This window comes from Diceros bicornis, chromosome 11 (genome assembly GCF_020826845.1).
Source record: "Diceros bicornis minor isolate mBicDic1 chromosome 11, mDicBic1.mat.cur, whole genome shotgun sequence".
NCBI classification, from domain to species: Eukaryota; Metazoa; Chordata; class Mammalia; order Perissodactyla; family Rhinocerotidae; genus Diceros; species Diceros bicornis.
In genome coordinates, this window is record NC_080750.1 from 73354300 (window position 1) to 73368321 (window position 14022).

General features: G+C 53.5%; 1 protein-coding gene across 1 annotated transcript in view; it reads left to right on the forward strand.

Moving 5' to 3' along the window:
* Nucleotides 1-895: 895 nt before the first annotated feature.
* LZTS1 (leucine zipper tumor suppressor 1) overlaps nt 896-14022 on the forward strand; it is a 49701-nt gene continuing 36574 nt past the window's right edge. The window contains exon 1 of the mRNA XM_058550593.1: nt 896-1031. The gene's annotated coding sequence lies outside the window, so the exon portion shown is untranslated. The remainder of the gene's footprint in view (nt 1032-14022) is intronic.

A 14022-nucleotide genomic window follows, 5' to 3' on the forward strand; every position in this document is an offset into this window, starting at 1 on the left:
TAATAGAGAAAATGATAGTTTTAGAATAGTACTGGGACTAGCTATAAACTTGAAACAGGCCTCAGCTTTCGCCTGAAACTCAGTCACTGGGAGCGAGCTGGGAAAATTTGCCTTTGCAATGTCTTGGGAGGAGGTGCCAAGGCTCCGGGCTGTAATGCTGGCCTGAGAAGCAGTTCCCCTCGCTAGGCTGCTGATCCGGTCTGGGAAGCTAGAAATCCAGCCTTTCCGTGGGGTTTGGAGGTTGGAATGGGGAGAGGGTGCTGGGAAAAGGAAACTGATGAGTAAGAGGAACGGGTGATAGAGCAGGGGGAAACGGAGAAAAGGAGAGGGAGAAGGATGGATAAAGGAAACCCGAAGGAATAAGAACTGAGTGCACGTAATGAAAGGAGGGGATAGGGCCAGAGGGGAACAGTCGGAGAAAGGGAGAGAAAGGCTGGGCGGACAGGGCCGTCCGCGGGGTCTGCTGAAGTGAGAGCGGAGAGATGAGGCCGGTCCCCGCGCGGCGAGCGCGGAGCAGCCGGGAGGTCTAACAGCCCAGCTGTCAGCAGGAACAAAGGCGGCCCGGCGGGGACCAGGCCGGGCGCGCCCCGGCCAATCAGCGGCGACGGTCCCACCCGCCCCGCCCCTCCCCGCTCCGCCCCGTCCCGCCGGCTCCGCCCCGCCCCGCCCTGGCCAATGAGCGGCGCCGGCCCCGCCCCGCCCCGGCCAATGAGCGGCGCCAGTCCCACCCGCCCCGCCCCACCGGCTCCGCCCCGCCCCGCCCCGCCCCGGCCAATGAGCGGCGCCGGCCCCGCCCCGGCCGGGAGTCGCGCCGAGGCCGGCGCGCCGGGAGCGGACGGGCGGGCGACGGCAGCGGGCGGGCTGGCAGGCGCGGGGCCCGAAGTTCCTCTCCTCCTGGTCCAGCGACCAGAGCCGCCAGACGGGCGCCGCGGGGCCCGCCTGGCCCGGCCGCTCTGGGAAAGGAGAGACGGGAGCACAGCGCACGACACGCTGGACGACGATTCTGGAGCCAGCCGGCGCGCAGGAGGCAGGTAGCGTACGTGGAGCCGCTCGCGTCCCTCCCGAGAAGCGTCTGCGGCCGGCCCGGCGCCCGGCTCCGGGGAAACCGCGCCCCGCCGCCTGCCCGCGCGTCCGTCCGTCTGTCGGGTCTGTCCAGCTGTCTTTGTCTCTGCACGCAGCTGTCAGGGTCTGCCCTCTGCGGGGGTGGGTGCTGGAAGAGAGGGTGCGTCCGTCCTTCTGTCTTTGTCTCGTCTCCTGCAGACAGCGTTTATCGACTCCCGGCCCGAGTCTGGTCTTGGTAGACGTCACTGTGGGTGACAGTGATGTGGAAGGTGAGGAAGCCGGAGGTGTGCGTGAGGCCGCAGGCGCCTGACCCCAGGCGGAGGGTCTGACAGCTGGGGCCCGACACTGAACTTGCGTCTGGAAGTTTGGAGATGGGCTGTGTCCGCACTGGTGGTGGGGACTCGGATTGCAGTTAGAGAGTGGGAATGCTTCCCTGAAGGAATATGTCACACTGGCTGGGGTGGACAGAGAGGGGGTGATGAACCTCGGTATTTAAGTGGGCCCGTGAAATGGCAGGTCACCAGGGTCAGTCCTGGACATGCAGTTGAGCCAGAGCAACACAGACACACACATACACACACACAGACGCACTCACACACACACACACACACACACAGAGTCTCACGCCTACGCACACATCATATTTACTTCTTTCTTTCACCCACCACAGGCAGCCAGCCCCCTCTCCATCCACACACACACACACACACACATACATACATACATACATACATACATACATACATACATACATATACCCTTCCACATGCTTAACTGCAACCTTCAAAGCATACAGTTCAGCAGCAACAGGCACCAAAACACCAATAGCCAGGTGTTTTCTCTTTCCCGCTCCAAGTGGAAAGTATTGAATTGGGAGCAAATAAGTATTCTGCTCGCCCACGAGTGTGTCAGGCCTAGAAAAGTGTTCCAGACTAGTTAGCTTCAGAGCCCTTAATTTCCCAGGAACAAGAGATCTGAGCAACTGAAGTTTCTGGGTCCTTTCTCTTCCATTCAGTCCACACTGCTGGCCATCAGCCCCTCTGCTGTGGTCTCGGGTGCTTGAGCACTGAGTTCTGGAGAGCTCTTGGCAGGAGTTGTGCCAGATAAGGGTCTCCTGCTTTGCTGTAAGTGCAGCCTAATTGTAATCGTGGGAGCCAAGGAGCCCAGCTACAGAGATGAGCTGTGTGCTTGGCAATTCTTCCTGCACCAGAGACCCTGGAGAAGAGTCTATGGGCAGGGCCAAGCGAGTGCTTGTAACCTGAGCTTACTCTAAGTTCAAAAACAGTTTTCTGTGGGCCTGCTGGGGAAAATACAGGTATTGGAAGTATGTATCCGTATGTACACACATGAAAATGGGTATTAGAGACAGCGTTTACAGGCAGGAAGAGCGTTTGTGTTCAAGGATGGAGAAGAGCAGAGTCTGTGGGTGGACCTCTGCGGACAGAGACATACCTACTAATCAGGTGTGGCGTGTACACCTTGTATTTATCCAGCGCCTTTCTTCTGAGGTGCTTTCTGCACATCGCAGACGTTATCTCATGTGTTATCTCCCGTCTCCTCACAGCGTAACTCCCAGGTTGGCATGAAGCACAGTTAGCTCTGTCAGTGCAGAAGCTGAGGCAGCAGAGGGGCAGGGATCCCTGGGATCACAGCTAATGGGGCACAGTTGGGCTTAGCAGCTGGGAGTCCAAGTGCAAGGTCTCAGCTGGGTAGATGTGAGTGTGGGCACTCACTCTGCTTGAGGTGAGAAGAAGCTCAGGTGGAGAAAGGAGATGTCTCTTGAAGGTGTCTCTGTGCGAGCAAGAGGGAGGACAGGACGTTTGAGGTGGTTGTTGTTTAACATTTATGGCAGCCTCTGTGCACTTCACAAGGTAAAACCTGTTGTAACCATTCAGCTTGTGCATCTGTGTCTGTAGGAGGAGCCCCCTCCGGCCTGTGTGTGCCCCAGTCGACGTGTGTGCGTGGGGGTCCATTGACAGTGTGCTGGGGGAGCCAGTGCAGTGGGACTGTGTGAGAGAAAGACCGGCCACGAGGTTTTGAGAAGCCATGGTCTGCCTGTGTGCGCCAAGAGGTAGATGGGCCTCAGCCTTATAAAAATGGCTTCCTAATCCCCCAAAATTGTTTATACACCTTTGTACTTACTTGACATTCATGTAATAAATATTCATTGGGTGCTTTCAAAATGCAAGGCTCTGGGCCAGGCAGTGAGGCTACAAGGAGGAGGGGGTGGTGGTAGTGAACCTGTGGTTCAGCAGCTTCCAGACTAGTGTCACGGGTGGGAGTTAACACTGCTTAATACCATTCCCTAGGTACACTGTGTGCCCAGTACTTTATGTTCATTATCATTTAATCTTCCCCACAGCCCTGCAGGCTATGGATGATACTCAGACAAGGAGAGTTAAAATAATGTAGCTAGGATAGAAAATGGAGGATTTGAACTCAGCTCAGCCACTGGCTCTTTCACTTTCTTCTGCTACCTTCGAAACATAGAAATACATCTTTCTTCGCTGTAAAATATTCTTGCCCTGTCCCTCTACCTCCATCTAACTAGCTCCCGCTTGCACTTGTGGTTTTAACCATAAGGATCAACACCTCCAAGAAACCTTCCCCTCTCCTTTGTGTACGACTGGCTCACGTGCCTTCCTCTGAGTTGCTACCATCAATCCGTGCTAGCCTGGCATGTACCCACTGGCTCCTGAAAAGCCTGCGATGTTTTCAGAGGCAGAGATTGTGAGGTAAATCCTCAGCTCAGAGTACAGTGTTTGGCTTGTGAAAGGCCCTTAGTAAGTGCTTGTTTAATAAGGTAATGAGAGAGAAGAGCTGGCAGGGAACACTTTTCCCGGCAGCGGATTTCTGCATGGGCCTCTGACTTTCCTGCCTCTATTATTGGGCCAGCTCCTTTAGGGCCTCTGTCTGAAGGGCTTCTCCATCCCATTTCCTGCCTCCAACAGTTTAGGAGCCTAAAGAAAACCGAGCCCCCACCCATCCTGCCAACCCACGTGCTCTATTTCCAGGTCAATCAACAGACAAGTATAATTATACAGGGCCAGGCGTGATCTAGACTTGGGGTGTTAAATTGTGCACTTGGAACCCCAGCGGGCGCTGGTTCCAGGGCAATGATGAGGTGATTCTGGGGTTTTGCCAATAGAGAAGTATCCAACTGCCTGGGGAATCTTTAGGCAATTTACAGGGTAGGTCTTTGATTTTGCCTTTGAATAGATATTTGTTCTGCTACAGTTTGAAAACTACTGGTCTGAAATGGACACTCTCATGCTGCTGTTGGGAGTGTGAATTGCTACCATGTTTGTGGAGGTAATCTGGCCATGATTTGCTCAAGGTCACAGGGTCAGGGTCCAGTGACTCCCTTCCCCTGCCCTTTGCACCACCCGGCTATTCGTCATATTGGACTTCCAAGGCCAATCAGCCCACTCGCTTGGCTGGAGGCAGTGGTGAGAGCTGAGTCACCTCCCTTCCTTCACTCCCCAGCTCTGTCTGCTCTGGGTGGCTGGCCAAGCCAGGCAGAAGGAGGTGACAGGCTCCCACCAGGGTTCCTCTTGGAAGAGAAAGCCCCATCTCCTCAGCTGTCAGCTTTCATCTTGGAGTGATGACCTTGGCTACTGCTGCAGTTACTCTCTCTTTACCTTCCTGAGGTTCAGCTTCCAGGTTCAGTCCATGACCACATCCCCACTGGAGTCTTCCAGCTCACCTCCTGCCTGCTGAGCAGCTGCTGTGTTCGAAGTAAGCACAATCCAATTTTCAATGTACTTGTCATTGATTCTTGTGTGCTGGTTCCTCTTCCTAATCCTCATCACCAATTTTAGTCTCAAACCATTATTTAGCCGTTTTTTAAATCCCTCATCTCCCTGGCACCTTGCATAGATAAGACCTTTACAGATAGCAAAATGCAGAGGTTTTCAAATTCCAGCAAAGGAAAACTAAAATCATCATGGACCCCTGGGAAGGCATGTGGCAACCTGTCACCTCCTTCTGCCTGGGTTCGCCAGCCACCCAGACCAGACAGAGCTGGAGAGTGAAGGATGAGAGGTGACTCACCTCTCACGACTGCCTCCAGCCGAGCGAGCGGGCAGACTGGCCTTGGAGGTCCTCCTCAAGGGTTAGAGAAGTGGGTGGGGATGTGTCCAAGTCAAGTGTGGCTGAGCTGGGCTTCAGGCCAGCTGCTGTTTGGCAGACCTGCCTCTGTATCTGCCATCTCCATCCTGCTTCTCTCTGTCACTTCCTGCCAGAAGCCGACTTCCACCAGGTGGCCTAGCACCATCCCTAGGCTTCCTATAGTAATGATTTTAATAGGCCTTTTTATTTTACACTTTAAAAGGGACATTATTATTATTATTATTTACAGCTGTGTGAGACGATTTCTTTCACAATTTGACAGATGAGAAAACTGAGTGAACCTATCTGCACTGAAGGCATTCACCCAAGATTTTCAGTGGAATGCTGGTATTTGAACCCAGCTGTCCTGACTCCCAGTCCAGGGCTATAACCACCCAATCATCAGGCCTCATTCATTAAACGGGTTTAGGTTCACTAAATTGTTGACAGGTGTTTAATGTACAGAAAAAAAGATTTTTAAAATTGTAAGAACTTGATTACTTCATAATTATTGTAATTCAAGCATGAGACAGTCTTAAGAGTTTTCTTCACTTTTTCTGTGCGCCTCACTTATCCCTAAGCACTTGTTATGCATATATGTTAAGCTCAATAAACAATAAACCAGGAAATATCTAGAATAATGGCATGTCTACTTGGGACTGACCTTAAGGAATGAAATTTATCATATGTCAGTTCTTTCTTTATAGCTAGTTAGGTTCATAACTTCATAAGGTTTAGTCCGCTCCACTTTGAAATTATGGCTAATTTTGCTTTCACAGAATCTGAATTAGTGACATTTCATTGGAATATCAAACTTTATTCCATAATCTATTTCAGTGTTTCCACCTTATTCATAAGCAAATAAGTTCCAAACTAAAACAGGACAGCAGTCTCCTCGTTGGTAATGTAAGCAGTGTGTGGAAACCAGACTTTGAAGTGATCACACACGGACGCTGCCCCCAGAGTAAGGGAGAATTGCATGGAGTGTCGGTGCGCAAGAGGGTGCAGTGGGTAGAGAAGGAAGGATGGAAGAGACAGTGGACAAACAGAATGTGTGTGTGTGTGTGTGTGTGTGTGTGTGTTAGCTCACAACTAAAACTAATTGTTCCAACCAATCCAGCAGAGAGGGGATTTTTCTTCCTAAGTGACAGGCCAAATTGGTGTCTAAACAGATGTGACATGGGTTTCATCCAGGACATGGCACAAAGGCAGTGCAGAGCTGTCTTGTCCAGATCACCCATAGATTTGCTTCCACGTCAGTTAATCTGCCTTCAGGATGCTGCCAGCAGACACACAGACTACATTCATTCATCCATTCTCATCATTTCTTCCTCGGAGATGTGCTCTCCTCTGATACCCACACTCAGGCACATCCCATAGAATGAGTCCTGAGCGTCCCAGATGGCAGGACCTGCACGATCCACACCTGTGTCTACCTGGGCTGGCCTCTCTGTGGCATGGTCTGAAGTGAGCTCAAGCAGCCACCTCCCTGACACCATGGAAGTTCACTTATGCCACATCCACAAGCAGTCTTTTGGGTGCCATCAGCCTTTCAGAGCTGTAGATGCTCCCAGGCCGCAGCATCCACCAGAAAAAAAGAGACCAGTCGAGGTGAAACTCCCAACTCAAGGGGTATGCAAGGACATGGAGCCCTCAGAGGTGTCAACAGTGGAGGTGGGCATTGCTCTGAAAATCAAGTGGTATCTAGGGGCAAACCCTGCCCCGTGCATGACCTAACCTCAGTGCACAGCCTGCCAGGTGGCTGAGGCAGTCCCTGCCCGGGGCGCTGGGGCAGGGCTGTGCACTTGGCTCGCTGGCTGGTTGGCTTTGGGGGCATCTTCACTCTCCTTGCTGTTGCAAAGCTATTTGCTGCTAAATCACCTTCCTGCTGGCACCCTGGTCTGCTAAATTGGTCTCAACTTGCTGTACTTCCACCCACCACCTTAGTCATTATTCGCTGGCAGCATTCAGAGAGTGGGTGTAAAGCAGCCGAACATTAGATTCCTGCTGAAAAGAGAGAGAATTGAGCATAGGCATGCAAGGAAAGGGGAGAGGGAAGGAGGTAGGAGAAAGCGGAGGAGGCAGGGAAACGAAGCTCGGGTTCGCCAGCACCTTCCCCAGTGACTCCAGTAACATAGGGCAGTGGGCGATGGGGGAGCGGGTCCTGGCTCAGTAGGAGGAGATGCAGGTGTTCTAGGATGACAGAGGTCCTTGCACTACTGACGGGCTGCCCCTGCCTGGTGTGGAGGGAGGAAAGGACATAGCTGTGGGGAGAGAGACTCCATCCTCATCAACTCCCTGTTCCTTACATTCCCCGGTAGGTACTGCTGCGCCCCTTGAGCATATGTTCCCGTGTGTTAGCGTTTAGCTTCTCATCTCTCGCCTTCCTTCCTGCCTAGATTATAAACCCCTTGAGAGAGAAAGTGTGTCATGCTTCACGTGTGAGCACCAGGCCCTGGACACAGTCAGGGCTCAGCCACAGATGGCTGAGGTTGATGGTGGTGAGGCCTATGGTGGCCCTTCCCACCTAGACATTTCAGATCTCCCTGTGCTGCCACAGGGTACAAAAACCCAGGCAGGCAAGAGGAGAAGGAATCACCAGGGAGCTTTCCGGACTTGGTCTCCTGTCTCAGTGGGGAAGCTTCAGGGAGGGCAAGGGTTACCCCACAGAAGAACAGACCAGCTAGGGAAGCGGAAACTTCGAGGCCTTCTGTCCTGGTGCAGAAGGCTCGTGTGATCTGCAGCTGACGAAGGAGGATCTCTTGGAGAGCTCATCCAGCGCCCAAGCCTTGCACTGGGCTGCCAGGAGGTGAGAATAGAGTCGGCTCTCATGTCAGACAGCAGAGACAGCATCTGCAGAGCAGAATGACCTTGACAGGAGGTTCCTTGAGTCACTGATAACGTGCGTTTGGTCTCCCAGGGAGAGGTTGGAAGGGAAAGGCAGAGCCAACCCAAGCTGGCTTGGAACCTGGTGGGCCTCTCAACACAGGTCCTTCCCTCCCACCCTCTTCTCAAGGGAGATAATGGGAAAACCCTGGGCCCAGAAGCCTCCACACGGCTAGGGAGGCAGGGACACTGGGGAACCCTGCTGAGAATGTTAAGGGGCAGAACTCTAGGGGAATGAGCCCCGCGGCTGCTCTTGACCTCTGCCACTTGCTAAGAGGCAGCCCTGTCCAAGCGAGTGTCTCGCCCAGAGGATGCCTGTGCTGGGTCCGCCCTACCACCTCCACAGTGAGGTCGGGGTGGCAGGGGTTCAGAAGGACACTTGAAGCACTCAGGGCACCTCCCTTATTTATTGCAACCTTCAGACACTCCACCTTCAGCTCCTTCTGCTCCTCCCCATCTCAGGAAGGGCATCTCAGCAGTGCACGCGGAGGAAGGAGGGAGGGAGGGATTAGAATGTGCTCACGTCTTGGGGAGACAACCTCCCCCACTGTGCGATCAGATTCCCCCAGCCCAACGCCTCAGTGGCGCCAGCAGACAAACCACACTGCCAGCAGGTGGGAAAACAAGAGCCGCCAGGCCCACAGAGCCCCCAGCCTCCACCTGCATTATAAAGGGAGCGCCTGCTGAAGGGCCCAGGGTTCCCAGCTGCCTGCACTCCCCACCACCCCCACCCCTGCGGGCCTGCAGCTGCCCCTGCTCAGAAGCTCCGCCCGCCAGACGGGTATGGGCAAGATGCTTGGCTTTTCCTGAGAGGGCATTTCCTTGTTCACCAGGGTGATGAGGAGCACCAGGCTTTCAAAACCTGGGCCTCCCAAGGTTCCTCGGCCGTCTGCTAGAAACTTTCTCTGACGATGAAGTGACTTCTATGCTAGAGCTACACAGGACCTCCAGTCCAGGATTCCAAGATTTACTAGGAAACTCAAGAGCTCGTGTTGAAGAAATGTCCAGTCCTCTTCACGGAAGCACAAACTCTCAGGGTTGAAAGGATCTTTAAATACCATTCAGTCCACTCCCCCGCCAAAAATCACCTTCTTCCCCAAGGTGTCTTTTCTCTACTCACCTTTAAGAACTGTTGTTCTAGCCCTAGGAGCCCGTTCTTTCTAGTTTAGTTCCATTCTTTTTTTGTGTGTGTGTGAGGAAGATCAGCCCTGAGCTAACATCCACGCCAATCCTCGTCTTTTTGCTGAGGAAAACTGGCCCTGGACTAACATCTGTGCCCATCTTCCTGGGACGCCACCACAGCTTGTCCTGACAAGCGGTGCATCAGTGCGTGCCCGGGATCCCAACCCGGACCGCCAGCAGCGGATCACGCGCACTTAACCGCCATGCCACAGGGCCAACCCCTAGTTCCATTCTATTAAAGTCATGGACTGCTATGTTCATGTCAAGTACTCTGCCAGACCTGGGAGGAGCAAAGACAAGCAAGACAGAGACCTGCCCCGAGGCGAGGCTTCCCTGGCCTGGTATTGGGAGAGGAGACAGATGCATTAAAAAAATATCACCATGCAAAGCCCAACAGTCTAAAAAGTCTTAATGGAAGATGTAGAATTTGAGAAGAACCCTGTGGACTGTGTGTGATTTTAAGAGATAGAGGGAGGGGTAGCAAAGATAAGGGACAGTAAGTGGCAGGAAACAAAGGCAAGCTGAGTCAGATGGAGGAGGGCCTTGCTGCAGCTGGGAGTGTGTGTTATTTGGTGGCAGTGGGGAGCCACTGAAGTCATGGGCAGAGGAGTGGCATGTAGCTGACCTTGGTTTAGGAAGTTAGTCTAGCAGTGGAGTCTGGAATGGATTTGAGGGTGGAGAGCCTTCTTTCTAGAAATAGCATTATGTATTAGAACACCTTCCTATCGTCTTCCCTGTCTCCTAGTTGATAGCACATGTTCCCAGAGATCTCACACAGCCTGGAAACGTGGGATAGCCAAGGTTTCAAGGAAAGGGAAGTTCCTAGTCCAAGATCGAAGGTCAGGGTGAATGGGCTGGGTCTAGGCCTTGTTTATAACAGGATACATGGGTAACACCTCTTAGCTTTGGACCTAGAAGGAACCACAGGGGCATTTGTCTTTAGTGGACGAAGATGCAGAGGCCCAGACGGAGAGGGACTTGCTCACGGCCCACAGCCATTAGTGGCAGGGCCGGGACCAGGACGGCTGCTCCCACCTCAGACTGTTTCCACGAACCCACTGCTGGTGGTGAACGAGGACTGAAGCGAGTAGAGTTCATCGGAGCCTCCAACCTCGAGGGTCAGGTTTGCCCCAGGGGACGTATGAGAACTTGTCAGCAGTGGGATGTTCTCAGTCTTTGTGGGTTTCTCCCCACCCCAGTCAACGGAGTCCCTAGACTTCAGCGACAGCTGATACCCATGGCCTCCATTTTTCTCTCCTGTCTTCTTTCTTGTTTCTCTGGGTGCTTGAGACTTTTTATTTTCTTCTGTTCCTCTGCCTTTTCCCTCCTTTCTAAAGGTTCTGAGAAGCTCCTAGCTAGCGTGACAGTGAAGGCTTATAATGCAGTCACAGCTGCGACCAGTTGGCACCTTTCAAAAATGAGAAACCGGGTCTCTGCCTCTGTCTCCCATGTTCTCAGCTTAAACTTGAACAAAACGGGAAGGTGGCAGGTGCCAGTCAGCTGTGCTAACTGCCCAGAGCGTTGGCGTCACATCGGGAGAGGGTCCAGACGCGAGGCTGGTGTGTTCCCGATTCCGGAGGGGGCAGGTCTCATCAAGCAGGGACCCCTTCAATCTCAGAAAAACAGGGAGCCAGGGTCCCCCTGCCCACAGCTGAGAAGCTCTCAGAACACCATTTCCCATCTCCTCTGGAAGGTTCCTTGACCTGGGACCTTCCTAAGAGCTTCCCTCTTGCCTGCTAGCCCAGGGAGGGGCAGGACCAGGCCGTGTTCTGAGCAGTCTCCAGGGAGGTGACACCTGGAGACAGGGTCTTCCTCAGGAAACACTTCGTCCCGTGCCTTGTGCCCTTACTCTCCCAGAGAGGTGCATCCTCACCTGCACGGCAGCCTACAGCCCTGCCCTGGTAGAGAAAGCAGGTGAGTCCCACAGGTGAGGCGTGGGCTTTTTCATGCTCTTCAGTCTTGTGGGCAAGTTTGGGAGTGGACAGCAGAAAGAACTTGGTTTGGGAATCAGGCCAGTGTTCGGATCCCAGCCATTCTGCCTATTAACTGTGTGGCATTGGGCAAGTCACTTAGCTTCTCTGACCCTCAGTTTTCTCATCTGTAAAATGTACTATGTCCTCTATAGAATTTTATGAAAATGACGGGAGCTAGTAAAAGTAAAGGCAGTGAAGCACAGTAGGAGCTCCGTGTGTGTTAGCCTCGGCCCCTTCCCATCAGCTCTAATGGAAGGAAGCCCGGCGTGAGGCTGAGCCGTCTGTGCAGGAGGGTCCTGAGCAAGCACGTGTCCGGGGGTCAGGGAGGGACAACTTTGGGGTCAGGCAGTGCTGCCTGTGACAACTACCCTGTTATCTGCTCACTTTGGCAAAGAGAGACAGTTGTAACTGAAAACAATGTGGGAGGGTGTCATGTCCACCTTTGTCACTCTGGATCCCCATTGACATTGTCAATGTGACTAAATTAAGGATGACTTATGACATCATGTATAACGGAGGATGTGACATCATAGAATGTCCTGAGGTCTGGACTTGGCCCTGAAAGTGGATCTCTCGCTCACATTGGCTTATGCCAGATGTGTGTGAGGGAGAGGAGGAGGTGAGAGGGGAGGCTCAGACACTCTGTGGGTCAGCTGGGTTTCCCCCCTCCTCAGGAAGGAGCCACAACACCATCTGGAGCACGTGTGGGTCCCTCAGAGTTCAGGCAGGAGGGTTTCTCCCCAGGGAGAATGGCACAGTACTAGGGGTTTACATTGCGCCTCTTTCTTCCTTCCTCCTGCCTCTTGCTTCAAAGCCAATGTCTTTCCCATCTGGGTCATTTTCTGGATTACATAGCACATAAGGTCAGGAAAAGGGGAGAAAGAAAAACAAATAAAATGAAATTTCCCTCTTCATTCAGTTTATGGGAGATGCACAGAGGTGGGAGGGCCCAGGTCTGGCTGAGTCTCACACAAGAGAATGCAAAAGACTGAAGAGTCTAATTCTGTGTTGGAAAGTTAGGGGAACATTTATTCTGCCTAAATGGCATTGAACAAGAAGCAGGCAGGCAGCCTGGGTGGACCCAGGGAAGCTGCTCCTGTTGGGGACGTGCATTCCTTACCAGGAACACATACATGCACCCTCCCAGGTGAAACAAGCAGGCTGGCATTTAATGCACTTTCCACCTGCCTTCTCTTCTTCCTCTGTGTCTTTGTTTTTTTAGTGGAGGAAACTTTTTCACACTAATGGTGTGGCCTAGAACGTTGAGGTGATTTCTTCCAATGCCCACGGCTGTTAGTCTCTGATCTGACATTAGAAGCTTCGTCTTCAGAGTCCAACGACTTCTCTGTTCTAGCGTGTTGGTGTCTGTTGGGGAGAAGGCAGTGCCTCCACCCGCACAGGCTCACATGGCTGTTAGGAGCGTCTGGGAGAGGGCTGCCAACTCAGTTGCAGGGCCTTCTGATGCGAGCAGGGACTAGGAGAGCTTGAAGAGATCTCAAGGAGCCACCAGGAGCAAAGAAAGCCCTGGGACTTGCCTCCTTGCAGTCTCTGCCCTCCCCCTTAAATTAGGCGGAGGTGGGAACCTCCCACAGGTGGGACTGGACAGAGTTCACAGGACTGCCCTCTGCCCATTCCCTGGGACAGCAGCTTCATGGACTCGGAAGCTGACAATGGATTTGGAACTTGTTAAAGAAACACAAGGCAGCGTGGAATTAGGCCTTACTCTCATTGGCACGGAGTGGTTTTAGGGAAGCCTGCCGAGAGGGAAAAATGATGGTGTATGTTGAGGTCCCTGCTTAAGATGTCTTTACGCAGGAGCACGTCCCAGGACAGGAGAACAGGATGAAGAGAGGGCAGCACAAACCCAGAGCCCATCTGCCCTTCCTCCACGTCTTTTCCACCAGCAACTGAGGACTGGGCTCCATTGCCTGAACCCGGAGCAGCTGAGGGGCAGGAGAGGGGGGCACGTGGGGTTTCTGGGAACAGCCAGTTGCAGACCCACCTGACCGCAGCGCTGTCTCCCTGCCTTGCCCGGACTGTGCTGGCTGTACAGCGCTTCTGAGGCAGCCAGGACGGGGTCTGCAGGGGCCGAGTGGCGGGGGGCCCCTGTGATCAGCCACTTCTTCTGAGGACCAGAAAGGCCTTTTAGGATCTCAGTCTTTGCAAGCAACTATGTTTCCACACTGAGGGACAGAAGGGTGCCCGCAGAAGGTAGAGTCTGGTGTCTAAGAGTGGTGGCTGTGAATGTTTCTTTGCCAGAAAACCGTGGGGCGTTCAGTGTGTACCAGATCTAGTGTGAGACTGAGCATAGCTTTGTGCACGCAGCCTCTGTGCTGCGCTGCCTTCACTCTTCCTGCCCTGAGCCTCTCAGCGGAGACCATACCCCGGACTCCCCAGCTCTGTCCTCCCCTTGCCCTCCCTGGACTCGGGTGCTCCTCTGCAGTCTCCCTTCAGGAGGTGGTGGCAGAAACAGTGTGGACTGAACAGTGGAGGCAAGAGACAGGTGGAGGCCAACATGGAAGAAATGCTTCAGGAGAGACAAGGCCACTGCTCTCATCACACGGTGAGGGGGGGTGCGGGGGGGGCGCTGCGCTGCTGTCAGCTGGCCGGGACTCAGAGCTCCTGCGGAGGGAACCAAGAGACAGCTCTCCCTAAAAACACCCCAGCCTCCAACCCTCTGTATCACCAGGTGAGAAGCTGGGACCACTCCCTCCTGTACATACACGTGCTTCCACCTGTCTGCTCCTCTCCTTGAAGGTACTGAGTTCTTCCCGCCGGGCAGGCTCTGTGCTGGTCCCCAGGGATACTG